This window comes from Euphorbia lathyris, chromosome 1, assembly GCF_963576675.1.
Source record: "Euphorbia lathyris chromosome 1, ddEupLath1.1, whole genome shotgun sequence".
Classification (NCBI taxonomy): domain Eukaryota; kingdom Viridiplantae; phylum Streptophyta; class Magnoliopsida; order Malpighiales; family Euphorbiaceae; genus Euphorbia; species Euphorbia lathyris.
This window is the reverse complement of record NC_088910.1, coordinates 133,140,326-133,160,363: the sequence shown is the minus strand read 5'-3', so window position 1 is coordinate 133,160,363 and position 20,038 is coordinate 133,140,326.

Here is a 20,038-nt window from a genome sequence, read left to right as displayed (position 1 = left end):
CATTAAACACTCGTTGGACGAGCGTTTGACGCGTCGAGTGCCGTGTCTGGTGTTCGTGGGATGCTCGCCCGTTAGGGGGCGCTGTTAGTTGCCTGCTAACCGACACTCAATTCTCCGGGGCTTTCTTGTGATTTTTATTTTTAAACCAATGGAACCAACCACTTTAACCATCCGTTGTGGGTTTTCGTCACAGGTCCTCCGACTCGGTGTCTACAGTTGCCCCTACTTTTTTATTTTGACAGTGACGTGTGTGCTTTTTCAAAAAAGAATTTTCGTGAATGCGACACATGCAATGGGAAATATATTAAAGTAAAAGACACATATAGATTGGGAGGGGAAATACCTGATCTCCATGTCGCAAGCTCCTTGCTTGTCTTCAGTCTCTACATCGACCGTCCAATCCTAACTCTTTCTAGCGACCCTAGTCTCTAAATCGACCGCAAGTTATACAGCTCTTTCTAGCGACCCTAGTCTCTAAATCGACCGTAGGTACGTGGCCACTTCTAGCGACCCTAGTCTCTAAATCGACCGTAGGTAATATAGCTCTTTCTAGCAACCCTAGTCTCTGAGTCGACCGCAGGTAATACAGCTCTTTCTAGCGACCCTAGTCTCTAAATCGAATGCAGGTAATATAGCTCTTTCTAGCGACCCTAGTCTCTAAATCGACCGCAGGTAATATGGCTCTTTCTAGCGACCCTAGTTCCTAAATCGACCGCAGGTAATATAGCTCTTTCTAGCGACCCTAGTCTCTAAATCGACCGCAGGTAATATGGCTCTTTCTAGCGACCTTAGTCTCTAAATCGACCGCATGTAATATAGCTCTTTCTAGCGACCCTAGTCTCTAAATCGACCGCAGGTAATATAGCTCTTTCTAGCGACCCTAGTCTCTAAATCGACCGCAGGTAATATGGCTCTTTCTAGCGACCCTAGTCTCTACATCGACCACGGGTATGTATTTTGTTTAGGTCCTTAGGTGGACCCTAAAATGCGCACACTCGGGCGATTTTGGATTTCGGCCTACTGTCGTTTGTATTTTGACTAGAGTTACTGTCTTGCATACTGAAGTCGTTGATAGGAATGACCTTATCCCTTTGTCTGGAGCCTTTTTGGGCTAAAAATTATTTTCTTATTGACTGTTGTCTGTATTTTGACTGGTGCCACTGTTCTGTAAATTTTGACTGTCATCTGGAGTCGTCTCCCTGGATAATAGTTACTGCTTAGCAAAAACGCAGGCTGAAACGGACTGCGAATCGGAGATTTGTGCACTTGGTAATTAATTATTTACTTTTTACATTTACGTCACATCGTCCTTTTTTCCTTTTTCTTTTTAATGAAAAGAAGGTTTTTTACCTTATAAAAGGGTGGTGGGGGTTCATTCTAACCCCACACCTTCTCTCTCTACTTCTCTCTCTCTCACTAACATTTGAATTCTTTGCGATGGCGTCGAGTAATTACGACGGGACGAAGGGTATGAAGGTGGTCTTCGAGGATTTGTCAAGCGTCGTTCCTTTCCAGAACCCCGACTCTCATCTTAGTAGGACCAACATAAATCGGGTAAGTACCTCTTTTTTTTATGTTAAGACTTTTAGGTTTTAGCAACCCCGTTTGAACGTTATTTGCATGCTAACATTTTAACCGCTTATGAGCCATTTAGCTAGAAAACGCGAATTTTTCATGCATGTGAACAACACTTTATGATTTTTGGACAAAATGTGAACTTTATACACGTGAATAGTAAAAACGTGAATAGTGCACGTGAATGGTAAAAACATGAATAGTAACAAGGTGAATAGTGCATATGAATAGTAAAAACGTGAATAGTGTACGTGAATAGTAAAAACGTGAATAGTGCACGTGAACAGTAAAAACGTGAATAGTGCACGTGAATAGTAAACATGAACAGTAAAATCGTGAATAGTGCTAAACAACCTTCATCAAAAAATTAAATTGGATTAAGCTCCTCGCAAGTACGCGTGAGAGGGGAATGCCAAAAGCATAATGAATTAAGTTAAATCCTATGCGAACGATCCTACGGACAAAACTTTAAAGAATAATGATCTTAACAAAAAGAATTTTTAAAGAGTAATGAATTAAGTTAAATTTCACGTGAATGCTTGTGAGAATAAAACTTTAAAGAATAAAGGATTAAGTCAAATCCCACGTGAATGCGCGCTAGGATAAAGCTTTTAAAGAATGACGACTTTAGTAGCCTTAAAGAATAATGAATTACATTAAATTTCACGTGAAAGTGCGTGAGAATAAAAACCTTAAAGAATAGTAATTTTGAAGAACTTAAAGAATAACCAATTAGACTAAACATCTATTAGACGTACATGAAAATGAAACTCTTAAGGAATAACGACCTTAGTTAAGTCCCGCTCTTATTCGTACTATCCCTTCTCAAGCTATCATCACATCGGGATCCACCGAGGGCATCCATTTCTGGTTTGCTTTGCTTCCGACGGTGGTGAGAGGCCGTGTGCGGGAGTTAGGCTTCGAGCCTTTTATCCTAGCGCTACCACGCGCCAACGGTGTGTGCGACAGGCGTGCCCTGCGAGCCCTCTGTGAGAGGTGGGTAGATTCGACCCATACATTTCACCTTCCGTTCGGGGAGATGACGATCTCGCCCAGGGACTTCTCTTTGCTGACCGGACTATGGGGTAGTGACGTGCTGGTCCCCTTTTGCTTCGATATGGTGCATCCCGAGGTTGACCTCGATGAGATGGACGCCGTGCTTGGTTCAGGAGTCTACACGGGCATCCGATCTACTCCTGCGAAGTTTATTACTACCTTTGGACTGTTGAGTCGGTGAGACTTTTGCGATAGAGATGTTATGAACAGGGCTACACGTAGTTTTCTTCTCTATGCTCTTGGCGATATGATCTTTCGTACTGGATCGGGACCGTACACGCAGGTCTCGTCCAGGCCTTCAGGGACTTAGATGCGGTGTCAGCCTTCGATTGGGCCGGAGCCGGCCTGGCATATTTGTATCGATTTCTGGACCTGACTTGCCGTGAGCACAAGGACTTCGGTGGCTATACCTTCGCCCTCCGGGTGCGTTTTCTACAACTAGCTTGTCTTTTATTCTCTTCAGGACTTCCTTTTCTGACGTAGATTTTTATGAGCAGGTTTGGGCCTATGAGAGGAGGATTCTCCCGAGCGTCCGTGGCAGTAGTCAGCGCGGGGATCCGCTTCCGCTTATGATGAGGTGGAGGGATTTTGATTTGAGTGACGAGGCGAGGCCGTCATTAGCACGATCATTATCTTGGATCGACACACGGAGCTTAGGGCAGGTGAGCATCTCCTGATTATTCTAGATTTTTACTCGTTCTTGTTTGATTCTCTTTATGCTTTAGATATCCTTCGGTTGGGATGACCTTGATTTCGGTCCCGAGTATGCACACGTTATCCGCATCCAGAGGCAGCAGTGCGTGCTTACCGGACCATACGTGCGGGTATGGTATTTGGGTGATCGGAGCTTTACTGGGGCCGACGTCTTTTATTGGACTTCGGGTGAGATCCCCGCCTCTATGTTTACGGTGAGGACTATGCCCTTACGGAGGATACGTCGTGACCTTGTCAGCCGCTTAGTGCCTCGAGGCATATGGGCCTGCACGAGGGATCGAGCTCGTTATTTATCGATGCTCCTGACTCCGATAGTCCCACCTGAGGTCGTGATGGATGTTGATCCCGCGGCGGACGAGTTCTCGGTGGCGGCTGTTGCTGGGATCTTCGACCTTGATGTGGTTCCGGTGAGTACTCGGTTTTGCTTATTCTCTATTTGTGAGATGGTTGGGTGTGTTTCTTTTGCCTTTGTTCGCAGGAGGGTTCTTCAAGGAGCGCTCGGACGTCGGACTTCTTCGACGATACGCGGGCCCGGACGTCCAGAGCGTCCTCTGCGGGCGAGCCTTCCTACTATGCAGGCGAGTCTTCAGGCGCTGCTCGACCAAAGCAGCTCTCCCTAGGCGTACCCTTCCCTACCTTAGGGAGAGAGTACTCGGTGATCCGTTATGGCGAGGCAGGCGTGGCCTGCTCAGGCGTTGAGACTGCCCCTCCGGCTTTTACTTTGATGGTGCCGTTTGATCCCCCTGATGCCCTCCATACTTCAAGGGAGACTTGCACCGATTTTGTGGGGTTATCTGATTATTTCTGAGAGCAGCTCAACTTGCGTTGCGCCAGCCACCTAGTGAGTATTCTTATTATGTTACAGTGTAGTGAAATGTATGCATGTGATGCACATATGTATGTATAACTTCTGTTTTTTCCTTTTATTTATCTTTTGTAGAGTGATCTTCATGCTATCGATCAGAGAGTCAGCGAGTTACAGTGGGACGCCGATGCTCGGGTCGGACGTGCCTACCGGGAGAGGGATGCTAGCTGGGCGGAGAGCATGCGGATTGAGACAGAGGGCCGCCATGTTGCCGAGGAGGGACGCCGGACTGCCGAGGAGGCCCTAGCAGCGGAGCGAGCTTCACATATGAGGGGTTTTGAGGACTTCTGGGACTTTGGGCCGTTTCCTCCTTGATAGGCCTATTATTACTATGTCTTGTAGCTTTCTTTTATTAGTATTACCCCGATGTCTAAATTGTATGTAGGGAGAGGGGTGGATATGGATATAGGCTTTTTATTTGGTAGAGATAGGAAATGTATAACTCATGATTTATAATACAATGCATTCAGTCGATCATAATAATTCCAATCATTCTCTTCAAATATATTCATGCCTTTATTTATTTACAAACAACAGAAATACTTAGCCAATTATACATTATTTTTGTAATTGCTCAAGACATAACTACTGTTACCAGGACCCGCATTTTTTTGGTTTTCAGATCCCAGCGATTTTTCAACTCCCCTTTTATTATCCCGGAATTTTCAAATGAGTGCCCTCTCGGGTTTTCCCCCATTGGGATGTCCCTTATTGTTGCATAGATCGCCCTTTGCAGGTTTTCAATCTATCAGGAATTTTATTTCCTTTCTTTTTTTTTTACAAAAAGTATTTCTTAAGCCTACCCATATTGGTAGTTTCGGAGAACTCCATGCCGTCCATAGTAGTTAGCTTCACCGCCCCTTTGCTTAGCATCTTCTTCACGAGAAACGGTCCTTCCCAGTTTGGCCTAAACTTGCCCCTAGGGTCGGTGTGCGTCATCCGGATCTGTTTCAGCACCATGTCTCCCTCTTTGATAGGACTAACCTTAACCCTTTTGTTGAAGGCTCGGGCCATCCTCCTCTGATATAGCTATACATGGTAAAGGGCCTCCATCCTCTTCTCATCGACCAATGCCAACTGTTCATACCGTTTCTTCACCCATTCCGCTTTAGGAATCTCTGCTTCTACCATGATTCTCAGTGATCGCTTCTCAATCTCGATCGGCAGAACTGCTTCTGCCCCACATACTAAGGAGAATGGCGTTGCCCCAGTGGATGTTCTAATAGTCGTGCGATAGGCCCACAAGGCAAGTGGGAGCTGCTGGTGCCAATTCTGATGTGACTCCACTATCTTTACGAGAATCCTCTTAAGGTTCTTATTAGCTGCCTCTACTGCCCCATTAGCTTGCAGACGGTATGGGGAGGATCTGTGATGCTCAATACCATATTCTTGGAAGAGATTTTTCACTTCTCCCTGAAACTGGACCCCGTTATCCGTGATCATGTGGTGAGGTACCCCAAACCTGGTGCTTAGATGTTTTTCGATAAACTTCCTATCTACTTAAATCCCAACTTACTAAACGATTCTGCCTCTACCCACTTGGTGAAGTAATCAATGGCAACTGTGATGAACTTGTGTCCGTTTGACGAATTATGCCTCACTTCGCCGATGATATCAATGCCCCAAGCTGCAAACGGCCAAATGGGTGCCAACACGTGCAGCTCCATAGCTGGCAGGTGATTATAATCCCCGTGGATTTGACAATCATGGCATCTCTTAGCATATTCATTGCAATCTCTTTCCATGGTGAGCCAATAGAAGCCTTGCCTTACGATTTTCTTTGCTAACACTGCTCCTCCCATATGGGCTCCATAAATTCCCGAGTGCACTGACTCCATCGCTTCACGGGATTCTCCCTCATCTAAACATCTCAATTGTAATCCGTCGGTGTGCCTTTTGTAAAGCAAATCATTGTGGATGACGAATTGCTGAGCTAACCTTCTGATCACGGCCTGATCCCTAAGTTCTGATTTCGCTGGATAAGTTCCACTTTTCATAAAGTTCACGATGTCGAAATACCAAGGCTTTTCATCTGCTCCTAACAACATTACATCTTCGTAGCATGGTTTGTGAGACCTCCTCAATACCAGAGGCTTTGAGGCAAGGTTCCGTGGATTATCCCATACCGACACCAAAATGGCCAAAGCATTCGCCGCTTAGTTCTGCACCCGAGGAATATGATAAAAGCGGTACTCGCTGAACCTCTGTGCCAACCCCTCTAGCTGATCTAGGTACGGGCACAACCTTTCTTCCCAATTTCCCTATGCTTGTTCGATAATCAGCTTTGAGTCGCCCCAGATTTCAACATACGATGCTACCAGCGCTGCTAACGACTCTAACCCGTAGATGCACGCTTCATACTCAGCCATATTATAAGTGAGAGGGAATGATAACTTCTTTGCCATCGGGATCCTTTCCCCTTCCGGTGAGATAAGTAACACTCCTACCCCGGCTCCATTCGAGTTAACTGCTCCATCAAAGAACATTTTCCACGGTATAACTTCTATTGCGTTCAAGTGCTCGTCGGGAAAATCATAGTTTATCTCCTCTTCTTCCGCACTTAGGGGTTGATTGGCCAGAAATTCGGCTATGGCTCTTCCCTTAATAACCTTCTTCGTTACATATTCGATGTCGAATTCTGACAAGAGCAACAACCATCGGACCAGCTTCCCGGTTAAGGATGGAGTTCGGTACAGATACTTCACGGGATCCATCCGGGAAATAATGATCACTTTATGAGACTGAAAATAGTGCCGCAGCTTCTTCGTTAGCCATACTACTGCCACGCACGTTTTGTCGATCATATTATACTTAAGCTCGTATTCCAGTAACTTCTTACTCAGATAATACACCGCATGCTCCACACCGGTGTCCCCTTCCTGGGCCAACATTGCTCCAATGGATCGCTCCTCGATCGCTACATATAGGAGAAGTGGTTTTCCGAGTTTAGGCGGTCTCAAAGCTGGTGGATTAGTCAAATAGGTCCGGACGCTCTCCAACGCTTGCTGGCATTTGTCGTTCCAAACCGTCGGTTGATCTTTTCGCAGAAGCTTAGAGATTGGCTCGCAGATTGTGGTGAGTCATGCTATAAATCGACTGATATACTGAACCTGCCCCAGGAACCCTCTTACTTCATTCTCATTCTTCGGGGCCAGCATTTCCTGTATAGCCTTCACTTTATCGGGATCCACTTCTATCCCCTTGTTACTGATTACATAGCCTAGGATTTTCCCCGATGAAACACCAAAGAAGCACTTCTTCGGGTTCAACCTTAGCTTGAATTCTGCGATTCGGGCCAGAAATTTCTTTAGTGCCACAAAATGCCCTTCTCTCGTATCCGACTTGACCATCATGTCATCCACATAAACCTCCACTTTTTTGTGTATCATGTCGTGGAAAAGTGCCGTAGCCATTCGCTGATAAGTTGTCCCGACGTTTTTCAAACCAAACGGCATAACTCTATAGCAGTACGTCCCCCACTCAGTAGTGAACGAGGTTTTTGCTTTGTGCTTCTCGGCCATCTGAACCTGCATGTAGCCCATGAAACCATCCACATTTATGTGCAAGACGCTTGAAGCTGCACTGTCAATCAATACGTCGATGTGAGGCAGCGCAAACTCATCTTTGGGGCAAGCCTTGTTGAGATCTCTGTAATCGACGCACATTCTCGCTTTACCGTGTTTCTTTACGATTGGCACTACATTTGCGATCGACGGAGCATAGTCGATTACTTCGATGAAACCTGCCTCCAACTATTTCTTCACTTCTTCTCTGATCTTATCTGCTCATTCTGGCCTCATGCGTCAAAGCTTTTGCTTTACGGGTTTAGCATCGGGGTATGTTGGAATGCGGTGAGCTACGATGGATTTATCAATTCCTGGCATGTCTTCGTACGTCCAAGCAAACACTATTTTGTATTTTTTAATTATTCTCTCAAATTCTTTCCTCTCTTCAATAGTTAATTCTTGAGCAATTTGTATAAGTTTAGGATTTTCATACGTGCCAAGATTGAAAGTTGACATTTCTATTGCATTGATTTCAAATGTAGGCATGTTATATGAATGAGAATGCATGGAATGATCAGAATCAACATCAAGCAAGTAAGCAAAATCAGAATTCATTTCATTGATAGTATTGGCGAGTACATCGTTAGATTCAAACAAAGCAGTAATATAATTGTCATCATCGGGGTTCTCGGGGTTCTCATAGGCCTCGGAGGTGTTTAGTTCATCTGCCGCTCCCACAGTTGCCTCAGTAGTAATGACCTGCTCCTCGGCATTCAGGTCCAGCATCATGATCTCCTCTATGAAGCAGCTTGCCTCTCCTTTGCCCCAGCTGGTGACATCGTTGAAGATCTCGAATCCCGGCAGAAACTTTTCCTTGGTGCTAGTCCACGACTCAGGAGTTCCGGAATAAACTTTACCGTGGCCCTCATTCATAAAATACTTCTTTAGGCCCACCTTCCCCTCGCAGCCTTTGTTGGACGTGCCTCCCAACTCATATCCCAAACCGCTCCGGGTTTTCTGACTCTTGAAGTCTGGTGATTCTGGCAGCCCTTGATGGTGTGCACCCAAGTCTATGCCGGGGATGAAACCCCCTTTCATCATCTTTATCACATCGGCGGTCATGCTAGACTCATAGATCCCCGAAACTTGGAACCCGGAGAAAAGCTGAGGCTCGATCCCCAACGCAGCTACTGAACTCAATTTCTCAGCTCTGATCGTCACTATCTCCTCCCCGAAGGGGAATTTGATCATTTGGTGGAGCATGGAGGGCACACCTCCGAGCTTGTGGAACAATGGGCATCCCAACAACACATCGAAAGTTACGAGGATATCTAGGACGGTGAATTCAGTTTCCTCCTCATGCGACCCCACTTTCAGCTTAGCCTTGAAGACTCCTTCAATGTGCCTATGGCTATCATCATAGGCCCTGATCACAGTTTCCGAGGCTGTCAAATCTCCTCTTTCCACTCCCAACTTGGACAAGAGCTTCAACGGGCAAACATTAATGGCTGATCCATCATCGACCATCACACAGCTAGTCTTCTTCCCGTTAATTTCAGCTCGGATGTACAAAGGCTTGTTGTGGGCCTTCCCCTCTTACGGGAGATCCTCATCGGTGAAAGTGATTTCAGTCCTCTTTCGGGCCATGATTGCCCCTACTAGCGCTACCGGCTCGGTATCAGTAGCAATGACTAAGCTCTGCAGCTCCTTCATCAAATTCTCACGGTGGTACTTGGAATGGCACAAAACCTCCCATACCGTAGATTTAGCTTGTGTATTCTTCAACTTCTCGAGGACTTGATCATCCAGCTTGGGAGCCGATCCTTCTCCTACCTCTGTCTCAACCAAGGGTGCCTTCCCCTCGGCTACACGACCCGATCTTGTCGTAACGGCAATTTCCGACTCGTCATCAGATTCATCCCAAATATTGATAGGAGTTCCTCGATCAGCATCCTCTTCATCCGATGAACTTCCCCAAATATCCACAACCATCAGTTCCATTACATGAGGGACATTCAGATTAATATAGGAGGGGTCTGACGATCCATACAACGCCCAACCTATCAGCTCGTCATAATTCTTGAGGAACACCCTGTTCATTCTTCTTGCCACTATCAGGATAGCGCTTCTTTGTATATACATGAGCTGCACTTTATCACTCACAGTTTCTCGACATAATTCATAGTGGTTCCTCCACCTCCTAGCGTAATCCACGAATGGTTCCTCGGGGAACTGCCTGATCCTATCCAGATCTTCTAGGGACCCCGTCCATGGAATATACATCTCATATCTCGACACGAACGCATCGTGAAGGGGAATCCAATGGCCCATTTCTTCCTCTGAAAGTCCTTGGTGCCACAACAAAGTTTCCCCCGTAAGAGTTTCCGAAAAATGCTCGTGCAGCTCACCTTGAGGGAACCCGGCATCATACATGTGATTGCGAAATAAGGTTGCATGCTCAGCGGGATTCCGATATCCATTATACTTGGGCATTGCCAATACCACTTCAGGGGTCTCATAGGAGGGCGAATCCGGTGTTTGCTCTGCCAGCATCCATACCGTGTATTCCTTAATAAACCTCTTCATCATTGCGGCCCAATTGCCTTTGACGTACATCGGGAGGGACATATACCACATCAGCGGTTCACCCATTAGTGAATTACAAAACAAGCTGGTGATTTCCTCTTCGCTAAAGCCCAACAGCCCCATCGCTGACAAGTAGAAGTGCAAATGCTCCATAGGGTCTTTGTTGCCGTTATACTTACTAACTGCTGGCAACGGGCGCTTGATGGGCCCGATCTGCATTGTGCTACTTTTCGCTGCTCTCTCTTTAGCCTTCTTATACTTCTCCAAGGATAGACTTGCCAATTGCGACCAATCACCCTCGATAGAATCAGGCAAAGATCGGAACCACCTCAAAGGCTCGCCTATCAACGAGTGGTGGAACCACTGGGCGATCTCGTTAATCCCAAATGATTCAATGAACATAGCACACATATATTCATAAAGATGGACCTCAAGGTCTTCCACCCCGCTAAACATCTTTAACTCGGGAATAATCCTCCGAGATGACCCCTGCCCGATCTCTTCGGTGTCATCCTCATCATACGGCGCTCCATCGTCCAATTCCTCATCCATCCCCTTGTCCACTGGTTCTTCGCCTAGAAACGACACATACACTCCGCTCCCTACATTCCTCTTCTCATCGGAGTCCAACAACTCCTCCTCGTCCTCCCCGAAGGATTCTACAACCATACTCTCTTCCAGCCTAGATCCGATCATACTCACCCTATGATTGGGCAGTGCATTACGCCTAGTGGAGGGGTTCGCTGATGAAGGATCAGCTATCTTCTTTTCCTCAATCAAATCCTGAATCTCCTGCTTCAACCTTTCACAGTTCTCAATAGTGTGCCCGTAATTACTGTGGAACTCGTAGTACCCTCTAGCTTGCATTTGCGGAGTAGGCTGCGCCTTGTTATAAGGAGTGAGGGCCTTCAACAATCCCTTTTTATGTAATCGTTCGAAAACTTTTGCATAGGTTTGATCAAAGTTGGCGAACTGCCTCTTCTCGATAGCATTAAGTTCAAGCACTTTCACTGCAGCAGGTTCTACACTTGCACTTGGCCCTCCGGCACTATATCCAGACTTCGTCCACTTAGTATAAGCTTTCTTTGGCTCTCCATCCCCCTCAACTGTCAAGGCGCAGCTATACATCTGATTGAAATCGGTAAAAGGCATATACCGCAGCTCATTCTTAATATACGGCAATGTGTTGCCAACTACCATTCGGATCCGATCCTGCTCAAGCGGTTTCTGCTTCATAACCGCCGCCTTTGCTCTCCACCTCCTCACGAAGTCGGACAAGGATTCCCCAGCCTGCTGCTTAGTACTCTCTAGCTTCTTCAGAGTAACCTCAAGCATAGTGTTGAAGCTATACTGGGTGATGAATGACTTCGCCAACTCCTTCCAATCTCTCTTCGTCACCAGCGGTAACGTATGAAACCACACGAGGGCAGCCCCCTCCAGGTAAGTATTGAATAGCCCAAGAACTTGTTCTTTAGTTAGGATCGTGTGTTTCATTACCGCAACATACTGGTTCATGTGAGCCATGGGATCCCCAGTTCCATCGAACTTCTTCATGTCAGGGAGCCGGAATTTTAAGGCAACGCAGTTGCCGATAAGCAGTTCTTCAAATTATAAAAGTCCTGACTCCCGGAGCTTCCCCCGTGCAGATCTTGCACCTCCTGAGTGATGTGTTGCTTCCATTCCTCTTCCCTAACTTTCTCCTTCTCAAGCTGTTTCTGGATGTAATCCTGATAATCATCCTCATTCTCAAAGCGGGGACTAGTGTTCACATCATTCTCAGCTCGCTTACTACCACTCTTGTTATCCTTCAAAGCCAGCTCAGCTAGCTGGACTAGGTTGCGGCTAACTGATCGTTAATGTTGTTCACAGAATTTTCCAATTCGGCCACTTTTTCATTAGTCGCAGACATACTGACCGAAGACTGAGTAGACTCGGACGAAGATGATTCAGAAGCCACAACTGCCGATTCGGAACTGACAATCTGTAACTGGTCGAACTGTCTGACTGGCCGACTACTCTCACGGAACCACGACCTCTTAATGGTGACGTTTGCGTGAGCGATACCCATTAGTATGTATGAATGATTTTATATGCATGATTCGTGGTGTGTGCGTTTATTATTTACGGATATATAAGATAAGAAGAACAAACGTCAGTCTAATTACACGTATCACCACATCTCTCTTCCACCCTTATTCCTCCACACACTCGATGGTCCAAGTCTCTTTCCTAGGATTTTGGTTTGGGGCTCACATTGTAGTCCAGGGGACGCGTGATGTCGTCGATTATTGCCGAAAAATAAATCATTCATCAAACAATACGATTCGTTTTAACGCATCAACATTCAGTGACTAAGATATCGACCAAATTAGATTGTCCTTTTGAATAACTCGTCTTTTGTTATTTCGTGAGACGCATTAGTTCGAATATGAAGACTGCATAGATGACTTGCCAGATTCTGACATCCACATGATCGTTTCTTTTTTGCCATTAATAAAAGACGCATTTGAGAGGGACCTTTACAAGATGTGTCCATATAAATGGACTGATGATCCAATCCTCAACTTTGTTTCCAATGGTATGTATATCAGATAATTCATCAGTCTGATTGACAATATACTTATTCTTCATGATTGCTTGAATACAGAGAAATTTGTTATCGACTCCAAAAATATCCCTTTGATGAACCTGGATCCTAGATTGTCCTTTTGGATTCGCTTTGCTGCCATCAAAGTTGTAAAGGAGCTCATTTTGGATTGTGATTGTACTAACATGCAATTTAGAAGCGAGTACATATTGCCGTAATTTGTTTTTAACAATTCTTCATTGGTTAAAATGAAGTTATGTGCATGTGATTTTATGCCTAATGGGAAAGTAAATTGGGCATCTCTTAAGAGTTTGCAGTTAGATCATTCTGAGTTGGGTAATCAAGCGGTTGAGCATGTTTTATCTGGTAGTCCTTTGCTTGAATACTTAGAATTACGATGTTGTAGCTTTGAAGGTGCGGTTGTTGTTGCTTCTGAGCATTTGAAAACATTTATTCTAGAAGAATTTGGTAAGAACTGTCCTTTCCTAGAAATTTCATGTCCTAATCTTGAGAGCATGAAAATATGGGGACAGGTGGGTTCTACATGTCTTAAATTGACGAACTTGCCGTCTTCACTGCATTCTACATTGGATTTGTACGTCCTAGAATCAGATGATATTAGTCGTGATGATTGCATGAATTTGGTTGAGAAGACCATGAAGCAGATTCTACATGTTGAGGAGGTAGAAATTGCATTGACGAGGCGAGGAGCTATAAATTCGGTATTGCTCCTTAAAGGTAATTGTTTGACAAAAAATTTAATACTTCTTTGCATTCTTCAAGATCAGAAATCTGTTACCTACAAACGTAGGGCACCTAACAAACGTGCGGCAACTAAATCCGCATGATTTCTTAATATAACTTTCTAAAGGTAATATTTTACTGCTAAATGTGAGAATTAATTCTCGTTAAGTTTTAGCTCCTTGTAACAGATATATAACTGCTTCTCTCAACTCTCGCATATTCTTAACATAACTGCCTAAAATAATATTTTACAGCTAAATTTGAGAATTCATCCTCATTACAAGTGAGTTTAAGTTTTAGCTCACCGTAACAGATATTAGAGTTCGAAAAGATGGGTTTACTTGAAGCTCCTAGCTGCTGGATGGGATGGATTTTGTGCTTGAAGTTCGTAAGAAAATGGTATCTTCTCCACATTACCCATTGTGCAAATTTTAATGATAATTTTGTGCTTCCCTTGTGTTTTACTCATGGAAGTTGGTACTTTAGTGGTGTGGTGGATGCTTAGGTTATGGCGTCTCATACTTTTAGCAAGAGTTGATTGCTAGATAGTTATTGACTTGTATTTACTCTCAATGAATCTTATCAACTCTACTCTTACTTTGGTTCCATTTTTTGAAGATAGTAATTCACTTGCTTTTTTCTTTGATGATTGTGAGTTTGTGCTCTTTAGAAAATTGAGTCTCCTCATTAGGTTATTGTGCTGCTTCATCACTTTTTTGTTTTTGTCTCAAAAGTTGTGCTTGTTTCTTCTTCAACTTTAGTAGCTCTTGGCTAAATTACTTATCATGAATAGTTGTCCGAGTCAGATGATGCAATCAATCGATTTCTGATCTTAGCTGCCCTAATCTTCTTCAAAGTTTGTGAATTGTGTATTAAGCATTGATTAAGAGAAAAAAAATTAGGATCACAAGACAAAGTTGACATTAACTTTGTAACAGATATCAAATCTTATTGTCATTACATCCATTTGGGTCCCCAAACTAAAGCTTCAAAGTAAATTAGGACCTTAAACTATCAAAATCATCAATCCACCTTATCCTAAACTCAGAAACTTTGACTATTTCATAGAGACTGTAATAATTTATGTGTTGGTTCAAAATGAATTTAGGGAAGAAGGTCTGAAATTGTTCAACGAATGATTTTCGATGAGGAATCAATTGATGATTTTAATAGTCTAAGGTCCTTATTGACTTTGAAGCGTTACTTTAGGGAGCCAAATAGCTATTATGCCAATCTTATTTTAGAAGAAGGAACATATAATGCATCATACAAAACAAGATTATGAGCCAATTTCACAGTTCTCATTTGAACAGCAGACTATGTTGCACAGACACTTCTAATTAATAGTGTTTCTGCATTTCCTGTCCATGTCCATTTTTGTTTGTAGACTATTTTATGAGGGTTATGTTTTAAAAATAATGTTTCCCGTATCCGTTTCTGTGTCCATGTCCATGCAACATAGATAGCAGATAAGCATTTAGGAGGGATTTTCTGTGACTTGTGAAGTACTTAGAGCAATGGTTGAACCTGATCTTGAGATAAAGTTAGTGTATATGTAGTCTGCACATTTATTTCCATGTTTTTTTATAGGCCTAATACATCTGTCGCCCCCTGTACTTCACCCGATACTTCAACTGTCCCCCTAAACTGTTAAAAGTTACAGATGATCCCTTTATACAACATAGTCCCTGAAAAGCTCATAAAGTACTTTTCTTTGAAGTAGCTGAAGAATGTTCTTAGGTACAACATGAAGTGATTTCAAACCTTTTTTTTTTTATAGTTTTTTGACACAATCTTTGATGAAGAATTCCTTTTGAACCACAGGTTGAAATAAGGTTGAATTCCTTCTTAATATAAATGTCCTAGTCTTAGTATCTTTATGGGATAAGGATAATGTTTTTGGCTTTTATTTAACTGTCACATCAGATAGTTTGTCAATAAATTGAATCAGTTTTATACATTTTTTTATTGGTCCTAACTATATCAATATAAACATTTTAGATACTTTGACAATTTTTCGTGTGATTCACTTGTATGTGGCAGATTTAGTTGTTAGCATTTTAACAATTTTTTTTTTTTTTTGTAACTGTGGGTGTTTGTTTACTCACTTTTCTCTTCATGTTTGCCTTTTCATATTAAAAAAAAAAGAATTTTAGGTGTTTGGTTAAGAAACTCATGTTTGCCTTTTATTCTATAAAGTAATACTAAAATTCATATTGCTTAAAAACTTTAAGGTTAAATTTGGATCATTTTGTATGTTCGGGTCAAATTTGACCATTATCCCTATCTTTATTGCTGTTTTCAACATTGTCATTTTACAATTCATATTGGAAACAGAAAACTATATCATGAAAAGTTGTTCGAGTCAGATGAACGATACAATCGATTTCTAATCTTGACTAACTTAATCTTCTTCAAAGTTTGTGAATTGTATACTAAGGATTGATTAAGAGAAAAAATAGGATCATAAGACAAAGTTGAAATTAACTTTGTAACAGATATCAAATCTTATTTTAGAAGAAGGAACATACAATGCATCATACAAAACAAGATTATCAGCCAATTTCACGGTTCCCATATGAATAGCAGACTATGTTGCACGGACACTTCTAGATAATAGCGTTTTTGCATTTCATGTCCATGTCCATTTTTGTTTGTAGGCTATTTTATGAAGGTTATATTTTAAAAAAATAATGTTTCCCGTATCCGTTTCTGTGTCCGTGTCAGTGTCCGGCGCAACATAGATAGCAGATAAGCATTTAGAATTTTCAGTGACTTGTGAAGTAATTAGAGCAATTGTTGAGCCTTAACTTCAGATAAAGTTAGTGTATTAGTATTAGTAGTCTGGACATTTGAATTCATATGAACAGGATAAGAACCTGAACTTATCCTGTGTCTGTTTCTGTGTTCATGTCGGTTCCGTTTCTGTGTCCATGCCCGTGCAATAGCAGATAAGAATTTAGGATTTTGTGTGACTTGTGAAGTAATTAGAGCAATTGTTGAACCTGATCTTGAGATAAAGTTAGTGTATTAGTAGGCTGCAAATTTGAACTCATATGAACAGGATAAGAACCTGATCTTCATTTCCATGTTTTTTCATGGGACTAATACATCTGCTCATACATTCTGTTGACTCGTGTACTTGGCCCAATATTTCAACTGCCCCCCAAACTGTTAAAAGTTACAAATGACTCTATATTCTTTGTTCAATTGCATTCAAGAATCCCTTATTTTTAAATAGAATTTGTTGGATACAGAAATGAGAGACATGCTCTATCACGTGTAAAAGTGCTTGCCACATATAAAAGAGAAATAACAAATAAACAAATAATTAGCAACTTTTGAAAGTTTATGGGGTTATTGAATGCTATGGGATTATTGAATGCAATTGGATAAGTGTAAAAGGTTATTGAATGCAGTTGAACAATAATATGATGTCATTTGAAACTTTTGAAAGTTCAAGGGGTAATTGAATTTTTTTTCTAAGTACAAGGACCAATAGATGTATTAAGCATTTTTTATAGTATGTATTACCCTTCTGAATTTGCTTACAATGATCTATTGTCATTCAGAATTTACTTAAAGTGTACGCACCCTTCTTGTCTTTCTTCGAACCTGATTTAAGAAAGAATAGACAGTTAGAGATGGGTCGACGTCAGTTGAACCCTCACTGATGCCTAAGTAAGAGTTTGAAGGGTTGAAGGTAATGAAATACCCTAAAGTAGTGATGTTAACGTACTTTTAGGGTTGAAGGCGGCCGCCTAGGCGGGATTTTTAGAACGCTGTCCCGATTTCCACTAATCCGGCGACATAAATCGGCTGATGGATTTTTGGCCTCCTAGGCGGTCTCAGGCGGTCCTAGGCGGATCTAGGCGGCTCCTAGGCGGTCCCAAGCGGGCTTTTTAAAAAAATTTCTCCTTAAATTGTATATCAATTTTTTTAATTTTAAAAAAATATTAAATAACAAAAAATAAAAAAATACCTTAAACTATTAAAATTATTTTTAAGAATATCAATTTTATTTTGTTAATTTTTTTAAGGAGATTAATGTAAATAATATTAAAATATGTATGTTTTTCAATCCTTAATATTTTATATTATTATTTTTACACAGTATAATTCATATATTAATTTTATTTATATAATACTTTATTTAATAAAAAATAAATAAATACAAATCCGATTAATCCCGATTAAATCATTAAGTGTCCTATCGACCCGACTAGCGCTTTTACAACCTTGATTATGACACAAATGGTTTCAATTTACGAGCAGATAAGTCTTTCTTTATGCAAAATGGTTTCTGGAAGCTGATAGATCTAAAAGACCCTAATGCTCCACGTGGTCACTTGATCTGAAGGCTCTCAATGTTTCACGTGGTCTTTTGATCCAAAAGCACCTAATGTTCCACGTGTCATCATTTATTTCCTATGGTATCACTACTTAAATAGTCCTTGTACTTTGTTCTGATTATTAATGAATTACCTTGCATTGAGTTTCAACTTCCAGATTTGGTGCTATCAACCTCTCATTACGACTCTGATTCCTCCCACGCTTCAATCGTTCACTATGTCTTCTCATTTTCTGATCATTTTTCTTATAACCATAGGGTGAAATGCATCGTTGGTCATTAAACTTCCATGGCTGTCATGTGAGCATGAGTTAACTCATATAATTGAAATGACACTTGGCCGACACATGTCAATTATTTTTATGAAAAAAATAACTAAATTTTATTTTTTCATAAAAATAATAAACATGTGGCTATCAGGTGGCATATAAATAGATGTCATGTGTTGTTTTTTCAATCAGATATTTGAGTTGACTCATGCTGATGTGTCACTCATGTCATCATTTCGATCCTTTTTAATTTACTGAAATCTTTTAATTTACTCAAATTGAAGTTGAGTTAGAAGTTGAGTTACTATTTTGAGATAACTATATAACTTCAGTGACCAACAACACATTTAATCCTATAACCATATATAATGGTTGTTGTTTTGATTTTGAAGCAAAACATCAATACGTCGATCTCATTGCACCAAAATTTAGTTATATTCAAATTCTTTATTTTTGTAGCAGAGAAGAGAGAGAAATAGAGGTAGGGGAGAGAAAATAAATATACAAGGAGAAAGAGACCAAAATGTGAAAGAAATAGGAAAAAAAAGAATTTATTCGAAGGTTAAAAAGGTAGGTTAACTATAATCGTGGTTATGGGTGTAGTTTAGTATAAAATTCAATGGTTTTTATATTATGTTTTGAAATATAATGCCCATATTGTGAAAATGAGCAAAGTTCGGTGGTTATGTGTATAATTTATTTTTATTTTTTTTAGCTAAAAACAGAAAAATTACCGTTACAAAATAAATAAGTGTTCAACTTATCAATAAAGAGGTTTTTTTTTAGGGATAAGGTACCAAAATAGGCCTAAAGTTTTTGGGGAAGTACCAATTTAGACTCAACGTTCAAAATAGCACCAATATAGGCTTAACGTTTACAACAGAATATCAATTTAGGCTTAACGTTTATAATATAGCATCAATTTAGGCCTCACGTACAAAATAGCACCAATATAGGCTTAACGTTTACAAAATAATACGAATTTAAGCTTAACGTTTTACAAAATATATACAATTTAAACTAAACGTCATAATTAAACTAATCATATATTCTTATTTATTATAATACAATTAACTAGTATTCTTGCCCATTAAAATCTTATATTCGTTTTTCATAAATGATTCCATGACTACTAAATTTCATTGTTCGTGTAATCTATGCAAATTAAAAGTAATTGAACACTGACATGTATCAATATTATTTTAACCAGTGTTCAAAATATCGTGGATATTCAATTACTTTTAGTTTGCATATATTACATGAGTCATAGAGAGTCATGGAATGGTTAATGAAAAACAAATATAAGGTTTTAATGGACAAGAAACTAATTATTGGTATTATAATAAATAAGAGAATAGAACTAAATAAAAAGATAACATATAAAGTTAATAAGAAAAGAATATAATATGGTTAATTTAATTGTGATCGTTTAGCTTAAATTGGATATATTTTGTAAACGTTAAGTTTAAATTCGTATTATTTTGTAAACGTTAAGTCTATATTGTTGCTATTTTGTAGGTGAGGCCTAAATTGATGCTATATTGTAAACATTAAACCTAAATTGATATTATGATGTAAACGTTAAGCCTATATTGGTGCCATTTTGAACGTTAAGCCTAAATAAGTACTTCCCCAAAAACCTTAGGCCTATTTTGGTAGCTTATCCTTTTTTTTTATTTATCAAACATGGCCTAAGAATATAAAATTCAAAGATTTTTTATATTAAAAGTTAAAGACGTAAAAAATTTCTTTAACGTTTATAGTTAGGAGCAATTTTATCTTTTT